General features: G+C 57.1%; 1 long non-coding RNA gene across 1 annotated transcript; it reads right to left on the bottom strand.

Moving 5' to 3' along the window:
* Positions 1-228: 228 nt before the first annotated feature.
* LOC129149699 (uncharacterized) lies at positions 229-9662 on the bottom strand. The gene is made up of 3 exons (XR_008556548.1): positions 9605-9662; positions 4465-4577; positions 229-386 (listed from the first exon to the last, which is right to left on the bottom strand). It is a non-coding gene; the product is annotated as an uncharacterized LOC129149699 (long non-coding RNA).
* Positions 9663-9873: the final 211 nt, after the last annotated feature.

Genomic DNA, 9873 nt, shown 5'->3' with positions numbered 1-9873 from the left:
TGAACCAGGAGGTCACAGTTCAATTCCCAGTCAGGGCACATGCCTGGGTTTGGGGCTTGATCCCCAGTGGGGGGGGGGGGGGGGGGCGGTTGCAGGAGGCAGCCGATCAATGATTCTTCTCATCATTGATGTTTCCATCTCTCCCTCTCCCTTCCCCCTTGAAATCAACAACAACAACAACAACAACAACAAATATAATATATATATATTTTTTTTTTCAAGGTAGAATTTTATTTCTCCCCTCAGGCAAGAGGCAGAGGCAGGTAGTCAGGGCTCAGGGATTGAGCTGTTCCCCAAAGTCATCCGAATACCTCAGGCTCCTGCTCCCCGGCTCTGCTCCTCGACACTGTTTTCATCTCATTGGCTAGCCCTTATTGGAAGTGGAGCTGTGAAAAACAATCGTTGCTAATGTACGGTGACAGGGCACACGGTGCAATACACACATCTTGTAACACAGAAACCCACCCCACACCTGAAATCTATATGTTCATGTTGACCAATGTCACCCCAGTCAATTTAATAAATATTAAAAGAAGAAGAAGAAAAAAAGTCCTGGCTGGCGTGGAGCATCGACCCATGAACCAGAAGGTTGTGGTCCGATTCCCGTCAAGGCACATGCCCGGGTTTTGGGCTGGATCCCCAGGAGGGAGTGTGCAGGAGACAGATGATCAATGATTCTCGCTCATCATTGATGTTTCTCTCACTCCCTCTCCCTTCCTCTTTGAAATAAATAAAAATACACTGAGTGACCAGATTATGCATTTAGAGATCATAATAATCTGGCCACTCAGTGTATATCCTATATAATAAAAGGCTAATATGCAAATTGCCCCCTCGACCAGGAGTTTGACCAGCAGGCAGGCTGGCCAACCGCCCATGTCCCCTCCCCCTGGCCAGGCTGGCCGGACCCCACCCATGCACGAATTCATGCACCGGGCCTCTAATATATATATACTGAGTGGCCAGATTATTATGCGTTCAGAGATCATAATAATCTGGCCACTCAGTATATATTGATAAAGAGAAACCATTGTTGGGTGGGGAGTCAGGTGCCCAGCTAGAACGTCTGTTGCTGTATGAGACGGAGAGGTGGGTATTGGGAGAAACCGGCCATGTCTCCACAGAGGGTTCCTGTGGGAAAAGGCAGGCCAGTCTATGGCAAAACTTCCCAGAATGCACTGAACTGAATTATGCAGAATGTCGCATTTTGTTTTGTTTGGAACTCACAAGCATCTTGGGCACAGGGCCACCTTGTTGTTAGTCCAAAACCGTGTCCCGAGACGAAAATACAATGGTTTTTGGATTTTGCCTCTAGTTCCGCGGGTGGGCTATGTGGCCAGACTGCTCAGGTTTGAGTCTGGGCTCCCTTCGTACATACAAGCCACACGGCTCTGGGCAAGTCACCTGCCTACTCGTGCCTCCACGTCCTCATCTGTAAAATGGGGATAATAACTATTCCTGCCTCATAGGACTGTTGTGAGATTGCATGTGGAGGCGCCCGGCCCAGTTCTGGGCGTGTAGGAAAAGCTCCATAAACACTGTTAAGTCTATTTCTGCTCTGCCCCCGAGCCTGCGGTCCCATCTCTGAGGCTGTTTCCTCATCTGTAAAAGCAGGGGTGCGTGGCTGCAGACGATCCCTCCCCTCTCTATACACACACACCACCCTCCTATCAAGGTGTGGAGCTTGGTTCTAACCCCGAGAGTTTGGTCTGCACCGAGGGCAACGTGGCAGTGCCACGCGGGCCTGACCCTTCAGAGAACAGGCAGCTTCCACTTCCTCCCGCTCGGAGACAGCGCCGGGTTGTGGGGAAGCCCACGCGGTGGCCTGGACAGGCCCACGTGGAGGACGAGTGAGGCTCCCCGCGCGTGAGTGAGCCACCTGGGAACTGGGTCTTGCAGGCAGCCCCCTGTCTCAGCTGATGCCACGTGGAGCTGAGGGATGATCCTGCCCAGCCCACGAAATTGTGAGCTGTGAGCCCTCGCCGGTTTGGCTCAGTGGATAGCGCATCAGCCTTCGGACTGAAGGGTCCCAGGGTTGGTGCCAGCCAAGGGCACATACCTAGGTTGCAGGCTCGATCCCCAGCCCTGGTCGGGGCGCATGCGGGAGGCACCCATCAATGTGTCTCTCTCACATCGATGTTTCTCTCGGTCTCTCCCCTTTCTCCCACTCTCTAAAAAAATCAGTGGAAGAATATCCTCAGGTGAGGATTAACAAAACAAAGCAAAGAAGAAGAAAAAAGACAGAAATATGGAACTGTGAGCAAGTAAATGATCTTTGTGTTAAGCCGCCACATGTGAGGGGGTTGTCATGAGAGACGATGCCCACAAGACCATCCGATTTGGGGAAGAGGGATGCCGTGCAACCCCCAACGCTGGACACGTGGCCTGGGTCAGGCCGTTGAGGAAATCAGTGAAAGTTACAGGCTTGCAGCGCCGTGAGGAGCCTGCCACTGGCTGCAGAGGAAAAGGTCACCCCGGTTAGAATAAAGCTGACACTTGTTTTACTCTCCCTGCGTGGGAGGAATCCCCACGGTAGGGTTGCGGGAATGGCCGAAGCATGACACCCAACACCGGACAGATGACATGGAAGCAGTTAGGAGTCCCCTATGCTCGGAGCTCGGAGAATGAGGACATTGCAGGCCACACGGGGCTGCACTTGGGAGCAGCGTGGACAAGGGGTGGGGGGCGGGGGAGGAGGCAGGCTGTGCCATACCGAGAGGGTGTGGCGCCCTGGTTCCTTCGGGAGGATGTGAGGGGCTTGTCTGTCTAATTCCCCGGGCTGGCCGGGAACAAAGCCAACGTGCAGAGATAAACAGGAACGGTGCCTTGTCCCTGTGACAGGCAGGGCTGCTGGGCTGGGGGAGCCTGATCCCTGGGACCGCCCCTGAGGCCGTTGGAGGGCCTCCAGATTTCACCAGAAATCAAGGCCGCCCCTGACGTGGGGCCATAACTTTAGGGTTCGTAACACTGAGCGAAGCTGTTGCCGCGACCGAGAGGGTGTGCAATGAACGTGGAGATCTAGTTCCAGTGGTTTCCAAGCAGAAGTCAGCAATGCCGGCTGCGCTCGCTCAGCTGCCTGCAACCAAACACAAGAGGAGGGAGGAGCTAAAAGGGGGACTGCTCAGGTTTTAAGGAGAATGAAGGGGAAATATAAAGGAGCCGAGATGTGCTGGCTTCAAACCTAAACTATACTGTAATTTCATATTTCAAACTGTGGAGTCGATTCCTTTTATAATTGACTAGAAGCCTGGTGCATGAAATTCGTGCACGGAGCGGGGTTGTCCCTCAGCCCAGCCTGTACCCTCTCCAATCTGGGACCCCTGGAGGGATGTCCGACTGCCCTCTCACAATCCAGACTGCTGGCTCCCAACTGCTTGCCTGCCTGCCTTCCTGATTGCCCCTAACCGCTTCTGCCTGACAGCCTGATCACCCTCTAACCACTCCACTGCCAGCCTGGTTGATGCTTAACTGCTCCCCTGCCAGCCTGTTTCCCCCCAACTTCCCTCCTCTGCTGGCCTGGTCACCCCTAACTGCCCTCTCCTGCAGGGTTGATCATCTCCAACTGCCCTCCCTTGCAAGCCTGGTCCCTCTCAACTGCCCTCCCTTGCAGGCCTGGTCCCTCTCAACTGCCCTCCCTTGCAGGCCTGGTCCCTCCCAACTGCCCTCTCCTGCTGGCCATCTTGTAGTGGCCATCTTGTGTCCACATGGGGGCAGGATCTTTGACCACATGGGGGCAGCTATATTGTGTGTTGCAGTGATGATCAATCTGTATATTACTCTTTTATTAGATAGGATAGAGGCCTGGTACAGGGGTGGGGGCCAGCTGGTTTGCCCTGAAGGGTGTCCCAGATCAGGGTGGGGGTTCCCTTGGGGTGTGGGGCGGCCTGAGCGAGGGGCCTGTGGTGGTTTGCAGGCCAGCCACACCCCCTGGCAACCCAAGTGGAGGCCCTGGTATCTGGAATTTATTTTCCTTCTACAATTGAAACTTTGTAGCCTGGAGCAGAGCCAAGCCTGCTGCTCCCTCCGGGGCGGCAGCCATTTCTATGGCAGTTAATTCACCTTCTACAATTGAAACTTTGTAGCCTTAAGCGGAGGCTGGGCCCGGACAGGGTGTGTGGAAAGCTTTGCTTCCCCTGTTGCCGCTGGCAACCCTGGCTTACTCTCTCAAGCTCCGTTCTGCCGCCATTTCTGTTTGAATTTGTTTACCTTCTATAATTGAAACTTTGTAGCTTGAGTGGAGACTTAGGCCTGCAACAGCTCGCGGAAAGCTTGGCTTGCTCTGTTACCTGGGATACCTTGCTCTCTGTGGCTGTAGCCATCTTGGTTGGGTTAATTTGCATACTTGCTCTGATTGGCTGGTGGGTATGGCTGGTGGGTGTGACTTGTGGGTGTGTCGATGGTACGGTCAATTTGCATATTACCTTTTTATTAGGTAGGATACTAGCATGAAAGCTTTAAACAAACCTTTGTGCCTGGGACAGAGCCTGGCGTGCGACTCTTCTGAGTCGATATTTAAACAAATGCCATCCGATGCCTCTGTCTGCCATGGCCCTGGGTCAGTGAGGCAGGTTCTTTACCTGCAAAATTTTAAAAAATATATTTTTAGTGATTTTAGAGAGAAAGGGAGAGGAGGAGAGAGAGAGAGAGAAACATCAATGATGAGAGAGAAACATTGATTGGCTGCCTCCTGCATGCCCCCTACTGGGGATCAAGCCCACAACCTGGGCATGTGCCCTTGACCGAAATCCAACGTGGAACCCTTCAGTCCACAGGCTGACGCTCTATCCACTGAGCCAATCTGGCTAGGGCTTTACCTGCAAATTAAACTCTTTCCGAAAAGAGCTTAATAAAGCAGAACGAGTGACCCCAGCGACCGGGGCATCCGGAAGCTGAGATGACCAAAAGCTCCTGACAGGGTGCTTTCCAGGTGCCGCTCATTTTTTTTCTGGTGCAGCCACAATATTGTTCCCCAGAGAAGATGGTCTGTGCATCAGACAGGGGACGCTGAGGGCTCAGGGCTACTTTCTGTGAGCTTCCTCCGGGGTGTCAATGGGCACGTGGAAATGGACAGGTCAGTTCCGGCTCCCACGTCCCGGGGCAGCTGCAGGTGTCCTCACCTACCTTTTCCTGTTTAATTCACACAACCACCTCACTACGTTGTCACACCTGTCCCCGTTTTAGAGGTGAGGCTATTGAGGCTCCGAGAGGTGGCCACACCGTCAAGCTTTGAACTCCTGGCTCTCTGCGGATAAAATTCCTGCTCTTTCAACCACACCAGGGAGTCCCAACCTGTCTCCCTGAAACTACCCAGAGGCCCCCCAAAAAAGTCCCCGAGCTCAGATGGGGATGAGCCTGCGTGGCAAATGCCATCCTTCGTATATGACGATGCAAAAAAACTACCACACTCATCTGTGCCAAGGAGCAGGGTGGGGTGTGGAAACCCCCAGCCCCCAGTCTGACCTGCCTCTCTCCAAAGGGCATTTTTGCCGTGTCATTCCCTGAACTGGTACCACTGCAACGAGCTGGGTATCAGTAATGGAAAAGGAGCAAAGGGAACATCAGCCATCATCGGCATGTCACTGGGCAGCTTCACCAGGGAGCTGCAACTTTGCACTCCCCAGGGAACCACACAGGGAAGACAGACGCATGCCCAGTCATGTTGGGGTGACACCGGGAAGATACTGGCTTGTCAGTCACACCTGAGGACAGTAATGGTTGGCCAGAAGGGGCGCGGCCACTGCGAGCATGCACAGTCTGGGAATACATAATCCCCCACGCAGAGACGCTTGCTCTCTCGGGCTCTTGTTGCGCTTGGCTCTTGGCGTGTGGGGCTCCCTTGTTTTGCTGCTGCCCGTGTTCCCTCCATGGCCACGTGGCCCCGCGGACCCCACGTGCAGTGGACTAATGGACTGAGCGGGAAACACAGGCTGAGCTGGCCGGACCCTGGACAGACCTGGCTCCAACATGGAGAGGAAACCCCGATGTTAGCTCTACCGAAACCCCAGCTACACTTCTTCTCCGACTGGACTAAGGGAACGGGGCTTCGGCAACCCGGGGTGTATTCCACAGAAGTAACGCCTCCTCCTCCATCCTCCATGGAGGGGCACACGGTCTCCACTGACCCCCAATCTGTCTGTGGGTCTCAGAAAACTCCATTCCCAGTTCCAAACGGGGGGGAGATGAGCCCCTCTCCCAACCTGTAACAGAACGACTATCTATTGGGGTCACCATGCAACCGTCCCTCAGGCAGTGGGGCCAGACTGACTCACACTGAACTGTGTGAAGCTGAGTGAGAGAGTCATCGGCCTCAGTTTTCTCATCTGTGGAATGGGGTAATACAGACATTTACCTTCCAAGTGGACAGAAGGAATGAATGAGTTAAGGCATGTACACAGGGAGATAGCAGGCACTCTCTGCCCTTATTATTATTTATTATTATTATTATTTGATGAGTAGATGGATGGATTTTTTTTTTTAATCCTCACCTAAGGAGGATATTTTTCCATTGATTTTTAGAGAGAGTAGAGAGAGGGAAAGACAGAACTATCGATGTGAGAGAAACACATTGATTGGTTGCTTCCCGCCTGGGCCGGGGAGGAGCCCATAACTGAGGCATGTGCCCTTCACTGGAATCGAACCCGGGACCCTTCAGTCTACAGGCCAACGCTCTACCCACTGAGCCTAACCAGCTAGGGCTGGATGGATGAATTTAACTGCAAAACTGTGAGGAAGACAGGAGAGGCTATACCTAAGCCCGTTTTATAGGTGAAAACATGGAAGCTTAGAGATATTAAAAACGTTGCCAGAGACAGAACAGGTATAACTATTCTCATTCTACAGACAGGAAACTAAGGCTCAGGATTTAAGTAACAAGCTCAAGGTCAGAGTCAGTGTCAAAGCCAGGCCCAGGCCCCACCTCTGCCCTCGGTAACATCCCCCTCTTTGGAATTTTGCCCTAATGGGAAAGGGTTACACAGAGGTCACAGGTGGCCCTCATCACCCCTGCCCGGGAGGACCAACAGCCTGAGATGGTGTTGCTTGCATCCTCCATCCAAACCTGCCAGGCCTCACGTACTTAGGGCTCCCCTGCCCAGGCCTCACGTACTTGGGGCTCCCCTGCCCAGGCCTCACGTACTTAGGGCTCCCCTGCCCAGGCCTCACGTACTTGGGGCTCCCCTGCCCAGGCCTCACGTACTTAGGGCTCCCCTGCCCAGGCCTCACGTACTTAGGGCTCCCCTGCCCAGGCCTCACCTTCTTAGGGCTCCCCTGCCCAGGCCTCACGTACTTAGGGCTCCCCTGCCCAGGCCTCACCTTCTTAGGGCTCCCCTGCCCAGGCCTCACGTACTTGGGGCTCCCCTGCCCAGGCCTCACGTACTTGGGGCTCCCCTGCCCAGGCTCCGCAGGAAGTGCCCTGGGAAATGTAGGTTGGGGAGAGCCCCCCACACTGGGCTCAGCACCTGAGCCTGACCTGGACGGGGTGAAAGGAGGTGGAGGACGAGACCTTCAGACCCCCAGGCCCCACCTTCACCTGGTTGGACAGAGGTTAGGATCGCTGCCTTTGGGCTTAAGACGCCACTTAGCCTGACCTTTCTCATAACATAAACATGTAACCCTGAGGGGAAATTACTAAGCGTTCTTAATAGTCAGGTGGTAGAAGATGGAAAGGGCGGGGCTGGGTGTCTTGACTTTTAGTAAAAGGAAGCCGCGTCTGTCTGGAAGGTGGAAAGGGATGGAAGGAATTCAGTGAAAGCTGGAGGGAGCTGTCTGGCACCCATGGAGGGTGGGGGGACAGTGTTCAAGCACCGTCTTGTCTCAGGTTCGTCCTGGGCAGTGACCAGCAGGACCTCATTGAACCTGATGCCCCTCCCGCACGCCCTGCCATCCCTCCCAGCGCCTCCTCCCACCATCGTATGGAGCCCATGGGGCGCGGGAGAACTGGGGGGCGCAGAGCTCGGAGGGCTGAGAGCGGCGGGGGCGGGGGGGGGGGGGGAATAACCTGGGTAAAGGGATGGCGAGGGCAGATTTGATCGCGAGCGCAGGAGACTCGGTGCTGCCGCCTGGAGGCTGCGGGGGATGGCGATGGCGGGCTGGGGACTCCGGGGACGCCCGGCCGCCTGCCCAGGAATCCGTGGGCCCCAGTGGCCTCCCCCACCCAGGGCTCCGGTGTCCCCGGCACCCCAGCTCTCCCACCTCCGGGCCTTGGTTCCAGCTGCGCCCGGGCCAGGAACGCTCTCCCCGCAGGAGACTCCGCGCGGCCTCCGGGGCAGCCTCCCCGCCGTCCACCCGCCCCGGACGGGTTTCGGCTCCGCCCCCGGGTTTCCTCGGAGCTTCGTTGCCCGGGACGCAGCTCCGCCCTCGGGGTCCGGCGGCCTCTCCTCCCACCCAGGGGTCTGCGGGCCCCCCCTCCCCCCACCGGGAGCGCAGGCAGGACTCGGGTGAACGGGCGCCCAAAGCACTGGGACATCTCCTGGAGCCGCGGGGAGGGGGCGGTGGGTAAGCCCCATCGAGCCGCGCACCCCCTCCCAGGGGTGGGTGCTAGGGATGGAAGGACCCAAGGACCGCGCGCGGCCTCAGGGAGCCCTTTCCTGGCTCGAGGGCGCCCCCCCTGGAGGCCCAGGCCACCAGCAGGCGCGTCCCGGCTCTGCACGCCCCCACATGTGATCTCAGGGTCAAGGGCGCCTCCTGAGACCCTTAGGCCGGGTCTCTCCTCCCTGCTCCCCTGACTGCTCCCCAGCTCCGCGGTCTGGGAGGACGCACTGGGGTCTGAGAAGACCGTGCGCCTCCTCCATGGGTACCTCCATTGGGGGAAGGGAGGGAAGATCTGAATCCGCCACGGACTAGGCCTTTAGGCCCCGGACTCCTCCTGTCCCCACGCTGGGTGACACGCGCACACGGGGGTACACACGCGCGTGCCCACGGCACTCAGGCAAACCCCCACTTCCCTGCGCACAGCACACTCACAGGCCCACCCGTGCGTCCGCGCGCGCGCATGGCCTTTCTGTGAGAGCCACCCTTTTGCCCAGGTCGCCTCACCTGGTTCATCACCAGGATTGCTGGTGCGCCCCCAACACTGGAGGCGAGGCTGTCCCCACCCCAAACCCCTCCTGCTGCTCAGGTCAGCTGCAGGGCACAGGTAATACCCACCCACCCCCCCCCACCCCCGCTTCCGGGACCCAGGCGCTGCCGCGCTGCCCTGAGAGTGCGGCTGGTCCTGGGCCGGGGCGGCTCTCCTGGACCGGTGCTGGCTGGGATGGCGTCTGCGGGCAGGCGGCCGCTGGGGGAGGCTCCCAGCAGCCTCCCTCTCCCATCGGTTCACCTTCCCTCCCCACTTTGAAACGCCCCCTTTATACTGAGGTCTATCCCTGGACTCCCAGCCCCCCCCCCCATCCCCCAAGGGCCACTCCGCATGGGAAAGGAGGCGTTTCCTCCTGCCGGGGTCACAGTAGGACCCCAGTGGGGTTTGGAGGCCCGCCCTTCCCTGTCCCCTGTGCGGGAGGCAAAGTTCCCATAGCCCTCGGTTCCCTGGCTGGCCTGAGGGTTCACAGACAACACAGATTAACCAGGGGAAAGCACACAACTGTATGTAACAGTTTTCTGTACATACGGGAGTCTTCAGAAGGAAAACGAGGACCCACATAAGCGAAATAAGCGACCGGGCCCCGAGCTCATGTGCCTTTTGCTGTGACAAGGCGAGGGGCGGGGACGGGCAGTGCGTTGTGGGGCGGTGACCAGCACGTGCGTGGGGGGCTGACAGAGACGGCTCTTCCTGCCGTTTGCCGGGCAGGCCCGTCCGGTCCTGGACACGCAGTCCCGGTGACAAGAACGCTCTCCTCCTGTGCGGGGAGGGCCTTCTCCGGGGCCTTCAGCTCGGGG

Source organism: Eptesicus fuscus, chromosome 7 (assembly GCF_027574615.1).
Source record: "Eptesicus fuscus isolate TK198812 chromosome 7, DD_ASM_mEF_20220401, whole genome shotgun sequence".
NCBI lineage: Eukaryota > Metazoa > Chordata > Mammalia > Chiroptera > Vespertilionidae > Eptesicus > Eptesicus fuscus.
This window is presented reverse-complemented; position numbering and strand designations above follow the sequence as displayed.